We start from the raw sequence: 6,212 nt of genomic DNA, 5'->3' as shown, positions 1-6,212 counted from the left end.
AAGGGCAGAATTTTAAGCAGTTTACTTACCTAGTGTGGAGGAACAGATAGCATTTACTAGTACTACCATGTAATGAACAGTTGATTGTTTATTTGATCAGGGTCCCAGAAAAAGTAAGGTTGGAAGACTAGAGACAAAAATAAATTAAGTACAGGGATGAGGCATTGGAATTTACAGTGGAAAGTTCCATTGTAATGTACACAAAGTACAAAATGCTACGTGCCTCACACTGAGAAAGGAGTCCTTAGTAACTTGGCCAGCCTCTGTCCTCAGCCACACCTTTGCATTTGCAATGTGTCAGTGGTGGCCATAGGGTCAGCCTTAGGTGCTATGCATAGATCAAAAATCCTGTTTTCCCCATCACTAAAGCAGATCTAGTTCCTATCATGCTGAGTGTCCAATATTCCAGTAGTAGAAACCAATAATGAGCTTTGATATGGCACCACTCCTTGAGGAGGTTACTCAGACCCTTGGTATCAAGTTGAGTATGTCAGGCTTTTTCAGCCACAAGAGGAAGCAGCAACTTGTCCTTATCAAACTGGAACCTATTCTAGATCTGATTTGCTTTTCTTGCTACAACATCTGGGAGAGTCTTATCCAAGGTATAAGATCTATAGTCCAAGATGTAAGTCTTGTAAGACTTTCCAGGATATAATAACCCCACATTGTATCACTGTAGACCAAGAGAATCTACTTTATTGCTAACAAACTTTCTAAGCCTCAGTCTCCCATGTTCCATTTGTATATTTTTATTTTTCTCCTATTTATTCATCTATAAAATAAGAAATTTAGCAACAATGTTACAGATTATAATGCATATGAAAAGATAGGTCTATAAATTCATAGTAAATTTTAGTTTCTTCTCATATTTTTATTTTGTCATTTTTCATTTTTATTTCCCTGCCACAAGATGGAAGAAAGAGTGATCATACCATTTCCAAATAGGGCTTCACATCTTCCCTTCCTATTTGTATCTTTTTTTTCTTTTTCTTGCGTTGTTGCTAGGAATTCCAGGACCAAAATGAATGAGAAAACGGATGAGACACTCTTCTCATTTTAGAGGAAATGTTGGGATTTTTCTCCCCTATTCTCATACTATTTTTATTTTTCTTTTCTATGTGTAGTATTCCTTTGAGAGTCTTCTGTAGTACTGATTTGGAGATTGTAAATTGCTCTAGCTTTTGTTTATCGTGGAAAGTTTTATTTATCTTTAGTCTATGATGATACTTTGCTTACTAGAGTAACCTAGAAAGTTATATAATTTCTCTGCTTAAAACACATCATTCCATGGCATCCTTGCTTTTTAAAGTTTCTGTTAAGAAATCTACCATTGTTCTGAAGGGCTTGCTAGATGAGTGAGTTGATGCTACTTTCTTGAAGTTTTCTGTGTTTCTTTCCTTGTTCTGTACATTTAATGTTTTAGCTACAATGTCTTGAAATGTTTCTTCTTCTAGTCTTGTTTATTGTGTGTTCTTACAGCCTTCTGTATCTGAATGGCTGCTTCTCAGGATTCGGAAAATTTTTTGTTTTATTCTATCCCCTTAGCTTGCAGCTATTCTTCTTCTATGCCCATCATTAATTTCTTTGGTCTTTCAAGTGCCACAGCTGTCTCCCATGTTCCATTTGTACATCTTTATTTTTCTCCTATTTATTTATTGTACATCCCCTGTGTCCTCTAGCTTTGATATTCTACTTCAGTTGGATCTCCCATACAGGAAAGACTTTCCACTGAGTTTTTGTTTGTCTTGTTAAGCTTTTTGTTTCCAGAATTTCAAGAGGCTGAAGCCAACCTTTAGTGAAAGAGCTAAGTGATAGTATGAGACCCTTAGTTCAAGCCCCAGTACTCACAGACAAAACAAATCCCCCAAACACTGAAGAGCTGTCATTAACCTTTAATCTCGGTATCAGAATAAGACTGTGTTATAGAGCTTTCCTGGGCAATAGAAAGGCCAGTGGCCATGGAAAGAGATTGTTGTAGTTGTAATCAACAAGTACTGCTATGTCTTGTTATATAGTATATTTTATTTATAGCTATTCATAATTAGGACAGTGACAAAATACAGCATTGGACTTGGAGCTATGGGATGCGCCAAAGCAAGAGTATGGAGAATTCCCATTTCGTGATCTGAGGTGTAGACAAAAAAATCCTGGATGGGAAAGGAAAGAAAAGACCTAGTAGACAATGGAGTGTTACTGATGATCATATCCTCTGCTGGGATTCTGGCACACAAAACAAAAAAACTACAAAAGAAATCGTATTCCTTAATTTCCTATGTCTCTAGTCACAAGCCTCCTCTCCAGGAACTTTTAAGCCTTCCCAAGAACTCTCTACAGCAGGATTTCCCTTACCATTTAACAAAGTCTCCCAAAAGTGTCTTCTAGCTTGATTATTTTCTATGGTGGAAGTCCTATTTTATTATTTCTGGAGCTCTACCACCTGAACCACACCTCTACTTCTGGCTTTTTGCTAGTTAATTGAATATAAGAATTTCTTAAAGCCGGCACCAGTGGCTCACTCGTGTAATCCTAGCTACTCAGGAGGCTGAGATTTGAGGATCATGGTTCAAAGCCAGCCCGGGCAGGAAAGTCTGTGAGACTCTTATCTCCAATAAACCACTAGAAAACTGGAAGTGGCACTGTGGTTCAAGTGGTAGAGCACACGCCTTGAGCTGAAGAGCGCACGGACTGCGCCCAAGCCCAGAGTTCAAGCCCCACGACCAACAACAACAATAAAAAAAAATCTCTTAAATCTGTTTGCTTGAATTGTGATCCTCAGATCTCAGCCTCCTGGGTACCTAGAATTACTGCTGTGAGCCACCAGCACTTGGGTAAACCCTTCAGGGTTTTAACATGTTGAGATCAAAGGCTCCCAGGGCTCAAGTAGAAACACATGATACCTCTTATAACTTCTACTTGGACTTATGCAGGTCAGGTAGTCACTTCTACCCACATTCTGGTGGCTAAAGTGTATCACATGGCCAATCCAAGTGAAGGTGCATTGAATATAACATCTTAAAAAGGCACAATGTATACTATTATTGAGAAGACACAAAGTTTCACACTACTAATTAAATCAAAGCCCCAAAGAATAGAAGAATGGAGACTGACCTGAGGGCTACAGAATCCCTACCAAAGGAGGTAAAAAATAAATGTGCATTTGCCATGGGGCATTACATTTAAAGGAGTATTTCATAGAATTTGAACCTGAAGGTGGGAGGGGAAGGGCCTCTTCAGGCTTATATACTGCAATGATTCAAAAGCAGTAAGTAAGGATAAAGTAAGACCAACAGCCTCTTTAAAGTTGATTACACTGACTATTCTGCTGATATTTAATTATCACTTACGAAAAGAGGTACATCCTACTGAATTACCAAAGCCAAGCACTGTCTCAAAGATTTGGTTCAGTCACTCATATTTAGGTAAATACAAAGTTATCTCAATAATGAAATTCCTGGATAGGAGAGATAAGGGACACCATGAATGATATCTGCTTCAACTCTCTATTTAGCAGATGGGGAAATAAATGCAAGCAGAGAGAAGTAACATGACTGACAAAGCCACTTAAATATGTCTGTAACGTTTTGTGCTTATCTATGTGTTTTTTGTACTAAACATAATTGTTAGTAATTACAAACATGTAAAAAGTGGGTCTCTTGATAGTAACTAAAATTATAGGGCTCTGAATTCGAAACCAACTTTTCAAGTGAGTCACTGGTTAGCCTCTTCCTATGGACACATAATTAAACTGTATAAGAACATTTAGATTCTCAAGACTAAACCGCTAACATAATATTGCTTTTGGTTTATATCATTGTCTATATTAGTTTTTTAAGATGTCCCAGCATCCTTCTCCATTCCTAGCAGTCATTTTTTCCTGTGAATCAACTGACACTTCCTGAGAAAAATTAAGCTGAGACTATTAATCAAATTAAGTTATTATTTCTGGCTCTGAAAATACTAATTTTATACACAAAAGAAATTTCACTAAAACAAACAAAACATTCCAACCTTGTTTTCCAAAAATCTGGCTAGTCTCCATCCCTGGATTAAATGTCAGACAAGGATGCAGCCAAAAGGGAACGTCACTACACTGTTGGTGTTGTTCAACCACTCTGGAAAGTAGTATGAAAGTTCCTCAAAAAACTACACAGAGAGCTCCCCTATGACCCAGCAATCCTACTTCTGGGCATTTACCCAAATGACCACAAACAAAGCCACACTAAAGCTAAACAGCACAACTGTGTTTATCGCAGCATTATTCACCATAGCTAAGATATGGAACCATCCTAGAGGTCCCTCAATAGATGAATGAATCAAGAAAATATATCTCTGTCTGTGTGTGTGTAATGGAATTCTATGCTTCCATCAGAAAGAATGACACTGCCCCATTTGTAAGGAAATGGGAGGATTTGGAAAAAAATCATCTTAACTGAAGCAAGCCAGACCCAAAGAAACATAGGTCCCTTGGGTTACCTTATTTGTAACAATTAGTATACATATAGGATAATTTTAGCAGATGAGTAGAATAGCTCAATAGCTATGTACATATGACCATATAATTTGATGTTCAGTGAAATAAACTACAAGATATGGACACAAGAGATTTTTCTTTGTTGTTGTTTTCAATGTACTACATTTTTATTTTTTCTTTTGTGATTTTTTTCCCCCTATGGTTTATCCCCTGTTCTCATTGTACTTGATTTTGGTAACCTGGGTATTGTACATACATTTATCTGAACTAGGGAAGGGAAGGGGAACAACAAAATGGTGAGACAACGGACAAAGTGGCCACCTATGCAACAGTGATACTCAAAAGATAATATGTTGAAATTTTTCTATCTGTACAACTTGGAGGGGGGATTGGGAGGAGGGGAGAAGGGAGAAAAATAAGGGAGGGGGTAACAAGTTAGACAAGAAATGTACTCACTACCTTACTTACGTAACTGTAATCCCTCGGTACATCACCTTGACAATAAAATTAAAATAAAAAAAGAGGAAGAAAACAAAAAAACGAACGCTCCAAAGATGTGTCTGTCATACTGTTAAGAGTACAGCCCCACAGAGAATTCTCACAAGGCAAAAAATCCATATAAATCAATAGGGAGGACCTTAAAAAAAAAAAAAAAAGACCTATCCCAGCATGTACTCCCATTTTGGAGACAATCCGAAAAGTCCAACGAAGAGCACCTCTTAGACCAAACTTTAGTCATGCTCTTGAACACTACTCTGAGCTAGCCTCCATCTTGGCCCCCCTCATGCACCTTCTGCCGGCCCTGCTCCGGATTTAGGGAGAATCCTGTCAAGCATCCACAGTTGAACAAATAATTCATTTCCCTACCCTTGATATCTGATCACCCTGACCTCCCTTCAGCAAAAACCCTGTTCTGTCAGTTTAGGAAGAGTCACTTCACTTGTGTTGGCTCCTTTCAGTAATTTTCCATGACACACCCCTTCTTCTGCTTGCCGCCTGTCAAGCTCCAGCCCTTCTGTACTTCTTCTGATGTTGAATCCCTCTTTTCTCTGAATAAAGTCGCCCTTAGTATTTGACTCGATGCCAAAAGTATTTTTAAAAAAATCTCCCAGAAAAACCCCAAACCCGTTGTCTTTATCTGGAAGCAGAAGCCTTCTGGATTTTCTGGATAATGTTTGTTAGTCCACAAGGTTGCAAAGCAAACAACCCTTTGAACAATCAGAGAAGAAAGATCCTGCAGATACTTCATCTAGGGTATGCTTGGGGAGTTGATAGGCAACGCTTGCAAAACCCACTTAGTTCTCTTCTCTTGCATATTGAGAAGGAAGTTCTGGAGCAGAAAGAAAAGTGCCCGAAAAGAAACATTCTTCCCTAAAGACCTTGGACCCTTCCCTGGCCTTCTTGCGGGTCTGGTCTGGCAGGCAAAGTCGATGAAGCAAGGCAAGGGTACTGTGCGCACTCTTCCGAGCCAGAGCGAGCCATCGGCGAACGCAAACGAGCACATGGACGTGGGCTCCCACATTATTACATGCTGCTGAAAAAATAAAAATAAATCGGGGCTCTTGCAGCCGCGGTCACCCCCGGCGCGACGCTTTGCACGGGGGAGCGGGAGGGTAGAGGCAAGCCGCAGAGGTCCCGGGAGCCCGGGGATACCCTGACCAAGGGGGCCCCGCGGGGCGGCGCGCCGCCGGCCGGAAGCCGCGCGCCGGGAGGAGGGTCCGGGAGCTGCGCGGACGCCGTC

Source organism: Dipodomys merriami, unplaced genomic scaffold (genome assembly GCF_024711535.1).
Source record: "Dipodomys merriami isolate MVZ:Mamm:240054 unplaced genomic scaffold, mDipMer1.0.p SCAF_24, whole genome shotgun sequence".
Taxonomy (NCBI): domain Eukaryota; kingdom Metazoa; phylum Chordata; class Mammalia; order Rodentia; family Heteromyidae; genus Dipodomys; species Dipodomys merriami.
This window is presented reverse-complemented; position numbering follows the sequence as displayed.